The 12,012-nt window shown below is 45.4% G+C and overlaps 1 protein-coding gene across 2 annotated transcripts in view; it reads left to right on the forward strand.

Annotated features, from left to right (window-relative positions):
* MOB3B (MOB kinase activator 3B) overlaps positions 1-12,012 on the forward strand; it is a 154,064-nt gene that overhangs the window by 94,023 nt on the left and 48,029 nt on the right. The window lies entirely within an intron of this gene.

Genomic DNA, 12,012 nt, shown 5'->3' on the forward strand with positions numbered 1-12,012 from the left:
ATGGTGAGGCCAACAGGTCAAGAGATGACTGCCAAAGCAGCTCTACTCAATAAAAACTAATTAAAAAAAAAAAAAAAGACATGACTGCCATTGAAAAGATAGTTTGTTTTACTGACAGATCCCAAGAGAAGGGGGTATATACCACGGTATGAGGACCACATGGGGAAGGACGCAGACTAGTCAGGGACAACACGGGCAGGAGCCTTTCTTGTGGTTTCCCTGGGAAGGAATGGGCGAGGCAGGGTAAGAAGGCTAAACATGGACTAATTTGAGTAATTTCAGCAGGTTCTGGGGCAGGGGGGCTACCCCTAGCTGATCACCTGGTGCTATGGTGATTAGGCCAAAGGGATTTTAGCCCTAAGAGGCCATAGCAGAGGTGGTTGGGAAAGTGGGTTCTGGATTGGTTGGTTTGTGTTGATTGGTGAGTAAACAGCTCAAGGATGAGTTGTCTACTATCTCTAGAAATTGGTTAGCCCTGGAAGGGGCATTCAAGAATCAAAACGCAAAAACCAAAAGACATGTTTAATACAGTAGAGTGCCTGTATCTGGCAAAGAAGATGTTGGGGAATTTTACATATCACCTTTAGAGTTTCTCAACTTGAGATCTATAATTACGCTTTGCGAATACATGGCAAAAAACCCATTTTTTCTGTGTGTCACTCAAGAGTTGTGGAACAAAGCAAGACTCGCTGGGTACAAGTGAGATATATCATTGGCTAAAGCATTTATTTTCTTCATTTTCTTTCACAACCACTTTCTAGCAAGCTCTTGGCAAGAACTAAGTTGTCTCTGAATTCAGTTGGACGAGTAGTGTGGAAAGAAACTAGAACATAATCATGGTGAGGTTTTGCTCATTTGTCTTGTATAAAGGCTGTTGTGGGTAAACAGAAAAGGTTGTGCAAACAGCAAAAGGGAGTTAAAGGCCTGAAAGGAGTTGATAAAGCTAATTTCAGAAAATGTTAAGGACAGGGTGGATAGGGGCAGGTGAATGAAGAGGGTGGAGCAAACACTCTGATCTCCAGGAGAACATGGGTCTCCTTCTGGGGAGTTTGGTTCAGTTGCTTTCAGTTGACATGTTCAGGTGGAGGGGGGACACCTTCCCTAAAGGTCCACTGGAAGGAAGAGGCTCTCCTCAGCACTCAAGTTTGGGTTTCTCTGAGTTAAAGGAGCAGAAACATCTGATGGAGAGAGCTGAATGTTAATTTCTTATCTACGTACGGAAGCAAGAAGGCCATTGGAGGACAAAGCCGAGTGTAAGTTAACAAGTAGATAAAGCCTTCCTTTGCCATCAGAGCACTCTCAGTTACAGCGGACCCTTGAACAACATGGGCTTGAACTGCACAGGTCCACTTATACGCTGTATACTGCATCCAAGGTTAGTTGAATCTGTGGATGCGGACCCATAGATACAGAGGAAACTCAGTCATGGAGGGCCCAGCTATAAATTATACTCAGATTGTCAATGGCATGGGGGTTCGGGGCCCCTTACCCCCACGTTGTTCAAGGGTCAACTGTATTCTCTACAACTGAAGAAGGGCCCCAGGGATTCTAACACCTGGCAGTGCCGGGAACTGACTTGAAGTCTGAGTCACAGAAAGGGCTGGAACAACCCATTTACTCTATCAAGAGATAAGAGCCTATTTTGGGGAATGGGGAACAAACTATGATTGGATTAACCAGGAATTATTAACAGTAGGTGTGAGCAAGAAGGGATATCAATTTTTTTCCCAGAAGCTTATAGTTCTTTAAATTTTGCTTGAAACAGCCTACTTTTATGTTTTGTTCATTTTAATTACAGGGAGATTCATTTCAATGCTTGTACATATTAATAACAAGTGCTTTTAATGCTTAACTGTCTGAAATTATGTATTCATTTTACACAAATCAATGCCTATAAAGTAACAGAAAAAGATTGAGAATGTTTCCGAAGACAGTCATTATCTTACCACAGTTCAATGTCCACTAAGAATATTGAAAGTGCTGGAATACCTAACTTCCAAGTCTACTATTGCAATGCTGTAGTATTAAAATCAGTCCTGTTATATCAAATCAATACATATGTATTTGATTTGCATATATCAAGTACCCTATATATGCAAGGCAAGTTGCTCAGATGTTCTAATTGTATAAGAAGGATAAGCTTTTGAGAATTGACAAATGCAGTCTAAAAAAATATAAAATAATGACTGTCACTCATCTTTGGTCCTTGAAGGATGATGAAAGTCAGGCATTTGGCTTCATGTTCTAGTACCTTCTTTAGAATCTAATGCAGCTAGGGGTCAGAAGGGCAGCACTTGTCAGGCCAGTTTCCTCAGCAGCTCCAGAGTCGCCACACCTCCAGTGGGACATTCCCGATGTCATGCCTCGGGATTCCGCAGTGTAGGATGCAGAAGCCCCCCCTCATGTTTCCCTCCGCCATGTTCCGGCCACGCACAGCCATGCTCCTCAGCCGGCCCTGTTACTTTTGTCTGATGTTGGCTGAGTGCCCAACGCACTGGTTGTGTTGAGGGTACAGCACCCCACAGGGGTCGGAGATTCAGTGTCAGACAGTGCTTACCACAAGGCTCAGACTCTCTGGGTTCAAACCCTGGACCCTTCATTCACTAACTCGCAGTTTCGAGCACGGTTTTTCAAAGCCTCATTTTACTCATTTGTAGAATAGGTATAATAATAGAATTGTAAAAACTAAATGGGTTAGTCACACGATAGGTGCTTAAGAAGTGTTGGCTGTTAAATGAGATAACGCATGTACAGTGGCTGTCATATAGTAAGCAGAGGTACCCTAATTCTCCCTTCCCCAGCTCCCATGGCCTTTTGCCATCTTGGGGATCCCCTAGGTAGTCTTGTAGCAGATATAGTTCATTGTATTTGTATTAGTGTCTCCCACAGGATTGTCAACTCTTTGAGGGCTGGGAGTAAACGGGACATACGCTTGTATTGCCTGTGTTGCCAAGCACCTAATAAATGCTTAGGTGTTTTTGAATCCGGAAGAGTACTTTGAGGATGATCCCCGTTCAAAGGGATTACACACTAGTCATTCCTTCTTTGGTGCCACCCTCATCTCAGAACATGCCTGCAGACCTCCACGTATCCACAGTTGGAAATAAAGCTTCGTGCTAGCGGATTAGCAGTAGAGATTAAAAGCAAAATAAGGTGCAGAGCAGTAAAGGAGTGCAGCTTCAGGCCTGACAGAGAAAGCTGGGACCCCAGCTCCGTCAGTTCCCTGATCCAGATTCCAACTATATCACCTAGGAGGATGTTGGATGCTCTCACACTGTGTCCTGGTGGACCAGGTGTACAGTGACCAAGCCTCCCAGATTTAGCACAAAAGAATCCCATGTCTTGGGAAAACTCTGTCCCTGGCAAAGGGGGACAGTTGGTCACCCTATCAGGCCTCTGAGGGGAAATACAGCTTGGAATTCAGAAGCTGGGAAGAGGTCACCCTGGCAGCCCAGTGAGGAAGGCCAGCACGTCCATCTGTCCACAGGGTTTGCCTCATGGCTCCCGTTGGGACCTGCTGGTCAGCAGCAGCCTGGGAACCCAGAGAAATACATGATTTCATTTGGTCTCCAACAGCGAGGGGGAGGCTGGAGCATTGACAGGCATAGACGTGACAAATGATCTATTTTTCATGTAAATGCAACAGCTGAAGATGACTTGAACTCGAGCAAGTTCACAGTTGGAGAAAAGGAGCCCAAATGATAATTAGCAAATGGGCCAGGCCCTGATTGAATAAGCAGGCTGCTGTTGGCCCTGGGCAGCCTGGGAGTCAGCTGACAGAATGGAGCTAATCAGGATTATCATTAGCAAGCACAGAGAGCAGCAGTATTTTGTTAGCCTTTCACTGAAAACAAAAGCAGATTCAGAGGGCTGTTAGCGACACAGAAGCTGGCAAATACAGAGCAGATGAGGGAGGAGGAAGACGAGAGAGCCTGGCGAGGCAGCGGGGGAAAGACAGGAGAGTCCTTGTTCACCCTAAGGCACCTGCTGACCCCTGGGTGACCTTGGTCCAGCAGTTTCACCTTCTCTCTCCAGGGATCCATTTCCTTATTTCTAACAATGAAAGTGATTATACCATCACCTAGCTTGAGAGGTGCTGCAGCACAGGGCTGTTCGGTTACCCTGTAGCAGGGCACTTGGGCCATAGGAGCTTTTTAATTAAGTCAGTGTTTCTCATTAGGGGTCCACACACCAAGCTGCATCAGAATGTCCTGGAAGTGGTATTTTAAAATGTGCTTACCCGGGCCTCACCCTGGATACCCCAAATCAGAATTATTGAGGTTAGTGCCCAGTACCAAGCACCCTCGGTCTGCATCACAAACTTCAGTGTGCGTATGAATCACCTCGGCATCTCGCCAAACTGCAGATTCTGATCCGGTACCCCTGATTGCAGCGCAATTCATTTTGCTCCCAGGTGATGTCAGTGTTGCTGGTTCCCAGACCACTCTCTGAAGGGCGCGACTCTAGATGACAATTACTCTCAAATTTGAAAATTACTATTGTTAGCACATCATCCCTTCTTAGTCTCTAGGATGGGGGGTGGGGTCAGCTCAGTGAGGTGGGAAAGTAAAGCAAAGAAGAAAGATCTAAGGACCAGCACTGGCCAAGAGTATTCCTCAAAATGTCAGTCCCGAGTAATAACCAGTGAAAACAAGTTTTTCTTTTCCTGATCAAATGAGTTTTCGAAATGCTACATCATCTCCACCCCTAAAGACTCACGACGGACAATCGTAGATCAAAGGCCTTGCGAAGTCATCCAGTGAAGAAACTGGTTCGGTTTTGTGTAGCGCCCCCTGCCCCCCATTTAGCTGCTGAAATCTTTTTTTCTTTTGTCATCACTCATTGACATCTTATGGAGACTGTGATCTGTGGAACAAAGCGGGGACAACACTGTTCAGCTCTGTGATGTGTTTCTGGATTTTGAGTTTTCCCTCCGTGCCTCCACCCTGGCCCCAGCCGTACACTCCCCACTGCTGCATGGGGTAAGGAAGAAAGAAGCCTTGGAGAGGGAGATGGGAAGGAAGTGAGACTCCTCATACGGGAGGGCTTCACGGAAAGAAAAGTAACTCAGCCTCATTCATCTTCACTCCTCAGCCCTCCCACTTCCCTGTATGACACCCCATCACTGAGTTTTTACCATGTGGCTGTGGAAATAAACGATAGCTCCATTTCTTGAGTTCCAGGTGTTCCCTTACATTCTCCACGTAAATTGTTTCCTCTGTTCCCCACACCTATTACCTTTACTTCAAACAGGTGTGGTGGGCAGTTTCTCAACCTCCCTCGTTATTCTCGTTACTGCCATGTTATCACGCCCAAGCTTCCCCCCCCCCCAGTTTGTAGGCAGTGCCTGCTGGCTAATGACTGAGGTTCACCCACCAAATGATCTTAGGCTTCAGCACCAAAACCACTGCTTCAAAAATGGGTACTTCAGGGCCAGATGGATGAACAACAGTTTGCAGACCAAAGACTTGGAAAGCCTTGTCTCATAAAGACCCAGCACAGCCCACCTAAGCCCAGGCATGTGATGACCTTGTGTTCCCGTATGAGGTGGCCAGGTCGTGCCCACGCTTCCCTTGGAGCTGCTTGGGTGACTGCAGTAGCCAGGATTGGCCAGATCAGGTCAGGACGGTGAAAAGAAGCAGAGCTTGTCACATGAGCCAGAGCTGCTCCCCCAAATAGCCAGCAATGAAGAGCCATTGTGGGGCTTTTGAAAGGATCTTTTCTTTTGAAACACCATCTGTGCAAAGGCCTCTGGGCTGCTTCTTGTCAGGCGGGTTCTTTCACTTTCAGCCAGATGGTTCCAACATGGACCCAGGCATTGAAGAAGAAAGAGCTTCAGCCTGGGAGTCTGAAGCCTGGCAGTTTGGCCTTTGCAAGGATGCTTCCACTATTATGTTACCACATTCGTTGTCTGATGCTGAGCAAGGCACTTAATATCTCTGGACCTCAGTCTTCCACATATGAACGAGATCGTATCAAGAGTCCCCCCCGGCTTGACTTACTGAGACTATGATCTTTGACACGGGATGTCAACAGCCTTATTGTCTTTGGTCCAAGGTGACTTTCCTTTTTGCTTAGTGAAGTTTCATGAATGAAAGCCCGCCACGCCAGCAGAGTGGGTATACCTGGCACAGAGGGTCGCTGGACTTGAGTTTGCATTCGTGGGACTTTGTCAAGTGAGGTGGTGCGTGTGTGTGTATCTGTCTGTCTGTCTCCAGCATGGCATCAGCTGGGGGTGTTGTTCAGGGCAACCGAAACGCCCAGAGCTGAATGGGAGAGCCTGCCAGAGACCATTTTAGGAGCTTTGGCAGACATATTTTAAAGCGTCAGTTTGAAAAATAGCAAAGGAATGTGGGATTATTTTCAATGAACGGCATTGTGCTGCCTTAGCGGGAATGGAGCAATGTCAGCTGCATGTCTTTGTGAGTTCTACTTATTCATCTTTTGCTGATGTCCAGTGAGCTTTCGCTTCTGGTTTGTACGATGGGAGATGGTTGGTTTTGGGGTTTTGGTTTTTGGTTTGGGTTTGTTTTTTAACTGGGTCAGGGGTGAGATGTGGTCTGCTTTATTTCAGGGCCTAAAATATAATCAGAGTTGAATACGATGCCCATGGGAAAATCACAACACATAATATTAAGTAATAAAAACAAGATTCAAAACCGTATTGGAAAATCACTCTAATCATATGTCTGTCTATTAGTATGTCTACTAGAATCATCTAATCATAGAGAAAGGAAATATGGCAAAAAGAGTCAAGAGTACTCTCTTGGGTGATACTTTTGTATATGTGTCTACTAGGACTTTTCAAGTTTTCTGTAACAAACATGCATCACTTTTATAATAATCAGAAAAATCAAACCTTATGCTTTAAAAGGCCTTACCAACAAAGACCAAAGCTAAACGTGACAAGTGGCCTGTGTGCCCAGGACCAAGGGTTCTGAGTGAGCTCTTTCCTGTCTCTGGCCGTGCCCTCTCCTCCCACTTCTCAGAGCTGTGGTGACAGAGATGCTCAGAGGAGCAAGGTGGTCCGCAGGTGACAGAGATGCTCAGAGGAACAAGGTGGTCCGCAGGTGACAGAGATGCTCAGAGGAACAAGGTGGTCCACAGGTGACAGAGATGCTCAGAGGAGTAAGGTGGTCCGCAGGTGACAGAGATGGTCAGCGGAACAGGCTAGCGTTGGTGCATCCCTTTTGTGAATGTAGTTGGAGGCGGATGTGCACAATCACATGGGCTAAACAATTAAGCTTTCCCTGGATGTGGGGTGATCGCTCCTGGAGTGGGGAGTTCAGCATCTTTGTAAACACTGAGGTGACGTTATCTTTATAATAGGTACACTTTTTTCATTTTGAAGCCTCTGTTTTAAGTGGGCAGATCTAAAGCACATGACGAAGTCTGTGGATCACACACATGGAACGCATCCAGCCTTGCAGGGACAGGCTTTGTCTGGGCACCTCACTGCAGAGGGTACCATGATCTTGACTGACGGTTTTGGTTGGAGTTTCTCCCATCTAGATTCCTTTACCTAACTAGATCTGAAGAGATTCTTGTTTTTTTCTAACTTCAAGTTTCAAAAGAGAATAGGAAGGATTTATTGAAAAGAGATTAACCCATACCATAAGAATGGTCTATATACAGTGTTTTTTTAAAAAAAAAAATTATTATTTATTTATTTATTTTTGGCTGCGTTGGGTCTTCGTTGCTGCGCGCAGTCTTTCTCTAGTTGCAGCGTGCAGGGGCTACTCTTAGTTGCAGTGCACGAAATTCTCATTGTGGTGGCTTCTCTTGTTGCGGAGCATGGGCGCTAGGCACGCAGGCTTCAGTAGTTGCAGCACATGGGCTCAGTAGTTGTGGCTCACAGGCTGTAGAGCTCAGGGTCAGTAGTTGTGGCACACGGTCTTACTTGCTCCGCGGCATGTGGGATCTTCCGGACCAGGGCTCGAACCCGTGTCCCCTGCATTGGCAGGCGGATTCTTAACCACTGCGCCACCAGGGAAGCCCTATATATAATTTATTAAACTTAAGCGTAAGTGTATGTACAATAACTACAAATAATTTTTAGCTGAAACTATGGTGTGGGTCTAGAGTTAATTCCAATCCCTTCTTACTAAGGCAGTAGCAAAACTAAAGACCAGAAGTGACTAAGGAAAATGTTTCTGTCCTGGTCTCAGTCAGGTTCTTGTTTTATCATTGTTCTTCTCAGAGAGGACCATTCTCTTCTCCTATCCCCAGGGACCCATGCTTCATCCTCGTTTACACCACCTGTATCTCTGGATTGGTCATTCCTTTCTATGGGGGTTGATATTCTAATCACAACAAATTCTCAGTGTTTAGCTGCTTGGTTTAAATTTTTAAAGTACAGGATCTTAAAATATTAGTATATTTCAATAACTCTTATTATTTCTGTTCCAATTTGCTATTACATACCCCTAATTCATACATGTCAGATTATCTTCTAGTTCGGCAGGTACCCAATACGGCCGCCTGAGAATACCTAGGTTTGCCAGCCACACTCTGCCTTCTTTCTTTACCTTTGCTGAGCGGGAATGGTTTGTAGACTGCTTCTGATTTTGATTGGAAGTGAGACATTTCTAGACCATTCAATAAATATTTATTATCTGCTGACCATGTGCTAGAAATCGGGGTCCCTACTTTTCAAGGAATTCATTGGAAGTCTTCCTCTTACCCTGTCATTATTTCAGCATCCTCCAAAGTATTTTTCCCAGAATCTACTAGTTCTAGGGGATGTCAAAGGTATTATGTGAAAACGGGGTTTCATGGTCAAATGACTAGGGGAAACAGTGAGTTAATAAAGCTATTCCAGTTTCTTTTTTTTTTTTTTTTCCGGTACGCGGGCCTCTCACTGTTGTGACCTCTCCCGTTGCGGAGTGCAGGCTCAGCGGCCATGGCTCATGGGCCCAGCCGCTCCGCGGCATGTGGGATCTTCCCGGACCAGGACACGAACCCGTGTCCCCTGCTTCGGCAGGCGGACTCTCAACCACTGCGCCACCAGGGAAGCCCTCCAGTTTCTTTAGTACCCTGTCATGTATCCTAATCCCCCAAGCAAGATATAGAACATACAGATACATTTGATCAGGGAGTTGTTTCTTTCCAGAGCATTTTGTGGGTCTAAGCCTTTGAAATACCCTTTGGGAAATACTAACTAAACAGTCTTAAACAATCTACGTTCCGTATTATAAAGGCAGCCCTCTTCTAGCTACTGAGGGTCTGTTAATAGGCATTTATTGAAAACCTACTATATGTCAGACATGTGCTGAGCACCAGTGTAAGATACATCTCCATTCTTCAAGAAGCTCCTGGTTTTAAAGAATCCATGAAACCACATTCATTAGAGCTGCACTGTCCAATACAGTAGTCACTGGTCACCTGTGGCTATTTACATTTAAATTAATTAAAATTAAATAAAAACTAAAATTAGTTTCTTAATCTTACTAGTCACTTTTCAAGAGCTCGAAAGCCACGTATGTCTAGTGGGTATTGTATTGGATAGTGAGCCTCTCCATCATCATGGAATGTTCTGTCGGACACCACTGACTAAGAGGTTCCAGCCTCACGTGTTACCTCCTACAATACTCTGTTAATACCCTGTCCCACCAGTGGCTGCCAGATGTGTTCAGAATTGTCCCCCTGCTGCCTCAATGAGGCATTGCCATTTAGCTCTTTAAGCGTTGATTATGGTCTGCTTCTCTTTGCTAGACCACTTCTCTCCCAGTTTACAGATGAAAAACAGATAAAACTCAAAACGGTATGCTCAATGTTTCTCACTAGGTCTCATGTCGGAGTCTCCATCTCGGGCTGCTCAGCGCCTCAGGAACGCTCGTAAATTACAAATCAATTACAAATCGTAATTACATTTCACTGTGTCTGCATTTTTGGAAATTGCTGCAGAATGTCAGTCACAGCAGGAATTAATTTATCTTCGTGAGCATTTGAATAAACGTGTGAACAGTCAGTATGGCTTGATGCCCATATATAAATAAGCCTGCCAAATTTTGTCTGCTATGTGTGGTCTAGACTAGTTCAAATTTCCCGGCAGACAAGAGTAGATTCTTTGTCAAATGAGTATTAGCTTGGGATTTGAATTCAGGAAGGTTTTACTTACTGAAATATAACAATATATCTTCTCTTACCACAATAAAAGCATGAGGATAAGGTTATAAGCAGTCCTTATCCTAAGGACTTCTGTAGTCACTGTGTGGTCTTCAGGACATCTCTTACCATGAGATAATTTTGCGCATAAAGGTTAGCTATCCAAGCCACCAACAAGGCCAGTTAGGCCATAATGTCAAACTAGAACACGGTACTAATCAGTATGAGTTTCATGAGGTTAGTGCTAGTAGATTCCTACTGTGTTGTGAATCTGAGTGTAACTGGACCAGTAATTTAGAATAAATGCATACAGGTAGATCTGGATGAAGAGAGAGACACAGATGGCTTCAAAAGGGAGCTTCCTAGAGTTCCCTGAAAGAGCCATGTCCCTTCACCTCCAGGTTATAAGTACATGCCAGTCTCTCGGCCTCCACATCTCCTAAGTCCTGCTCGTCCTGCAAGCCTCCTCTCCTTGAGAGATGATGTCCCTTCACTATTCACCACGTTAGGTCCCTGCCAGTTGCTCCCAGAGCTCCCTGACCCCAAAGAGGGCAACCACGATGGAAGCTACAGTATCTCTAAGGCTTAGTGTCAAAAGTGACAAACCACCCTTCCACCACTTGCCATTCATCAGAAGTGAGTCACTAAGTCCAGCCCACACTGAAAGGGGAAGAAAATTAAGTTTTCTCTCTCTTGAAAAGAGGAATATCTAAGAATTTATGGGACTTCCCTGGTGACGCAGTGGTTAAGAATCTGCCTGCCAATGCAGGGAACACAGGTTCCAGGCCTGGTCGGGGAAGATACCACATGCCACGGAGCAACTAAGCCTGTGCGCCACAACTACTGAGCCTGCACTCTAGAGCCTGCGAGCCACAACTACTGAGCCTGCATACCTAGAGCGCATGCTCTGCAACACAAGAAGCCACCGCAATGAGAAGCCCGCGCACCGCAACAAAGAGTATCCCCTGCTCACCACAACTAGAGAAAGCTTGCGTGCAGCAACGAAGACCCAACGCAGCCAATAAATTTATTTATTTATTTATTTATTTATTTTAAAAAGAAAAGAATTTGTGGGCATACTACTATGTATAAAATAGATAACCAATGAGAACCTACTGTATAGCACAGGGAACTCTACTCAATGCTCTATGGTGACCTAAATGGGTAGGAAATCTAAAAAACAGGGAATATATATATACGTATAGCTGATTCACTTTTCTGTGCAGCAGAAACTAACACAACAGTGTAAAGCAACTATACTCCAATAAAAATTTTTTTAAAAATGGACATATTTTTAAACCACCACAGAGACCAACATTTTTTTTAACTGGTGATGTTTGTCTTTGACACTTGAGTTCATTTCCCTTTCTTCTCTCATTTCCCACATCCTGCAGCTCAGGACTGCCACCTCCCCCACATGCTCCTTCCTCCAGACATCACCTGCCCAGGTGAAAACTCCCCTTACTTCAGTGTGGTCATTTCCTCCTCGCCTTCCTGGCCAAGCTCCTTGAAGAAGGCGATCTAGCCAATGGTCTTTACTTTCATTTATCTTTGGCTGCATTGGGTCTTCTTTGCTGCACACGGGCTTCCTCTAGTTGCGGCGAGCGGGGGCTACTCTTCGTTGCGGTGCGCGGGCTTCTCATTGTGGTGGCTTCTCTTGTTGCGGAGCACGGGCTGTAGGCGCACAGGCTTCAGTAGTTGTGGCTCTCGGGCTTTAGAGCACAGGCTCAGTAGTTGTGGCGCACAGGCTTAGTTGCTCCGCGGCATGTGGGATCTTCCCGGACCAGGGGTCAAACCCGTGTCCCCTGCATTGGCAGGTGGATTCTTAACCACTGTGCCACCAGGGAAGCCCATGGTCTTTACTTTCTCACTTCCCTTTCAATTTGTTCCGGAAACCTGCTCTTT

Source organism: Stenella coeruleoalba, assembly GCF_951394435.1.
Source record: "Stenella coeruleoalba genome assembly, chromosome: 7".
Classification (NCBI taxonomy): Eukaryota; Metazoa; Chordata; class Mammalia; order Artiodactyla; family Delphinidae; genus Stenella; species Stenella coeruleoalba.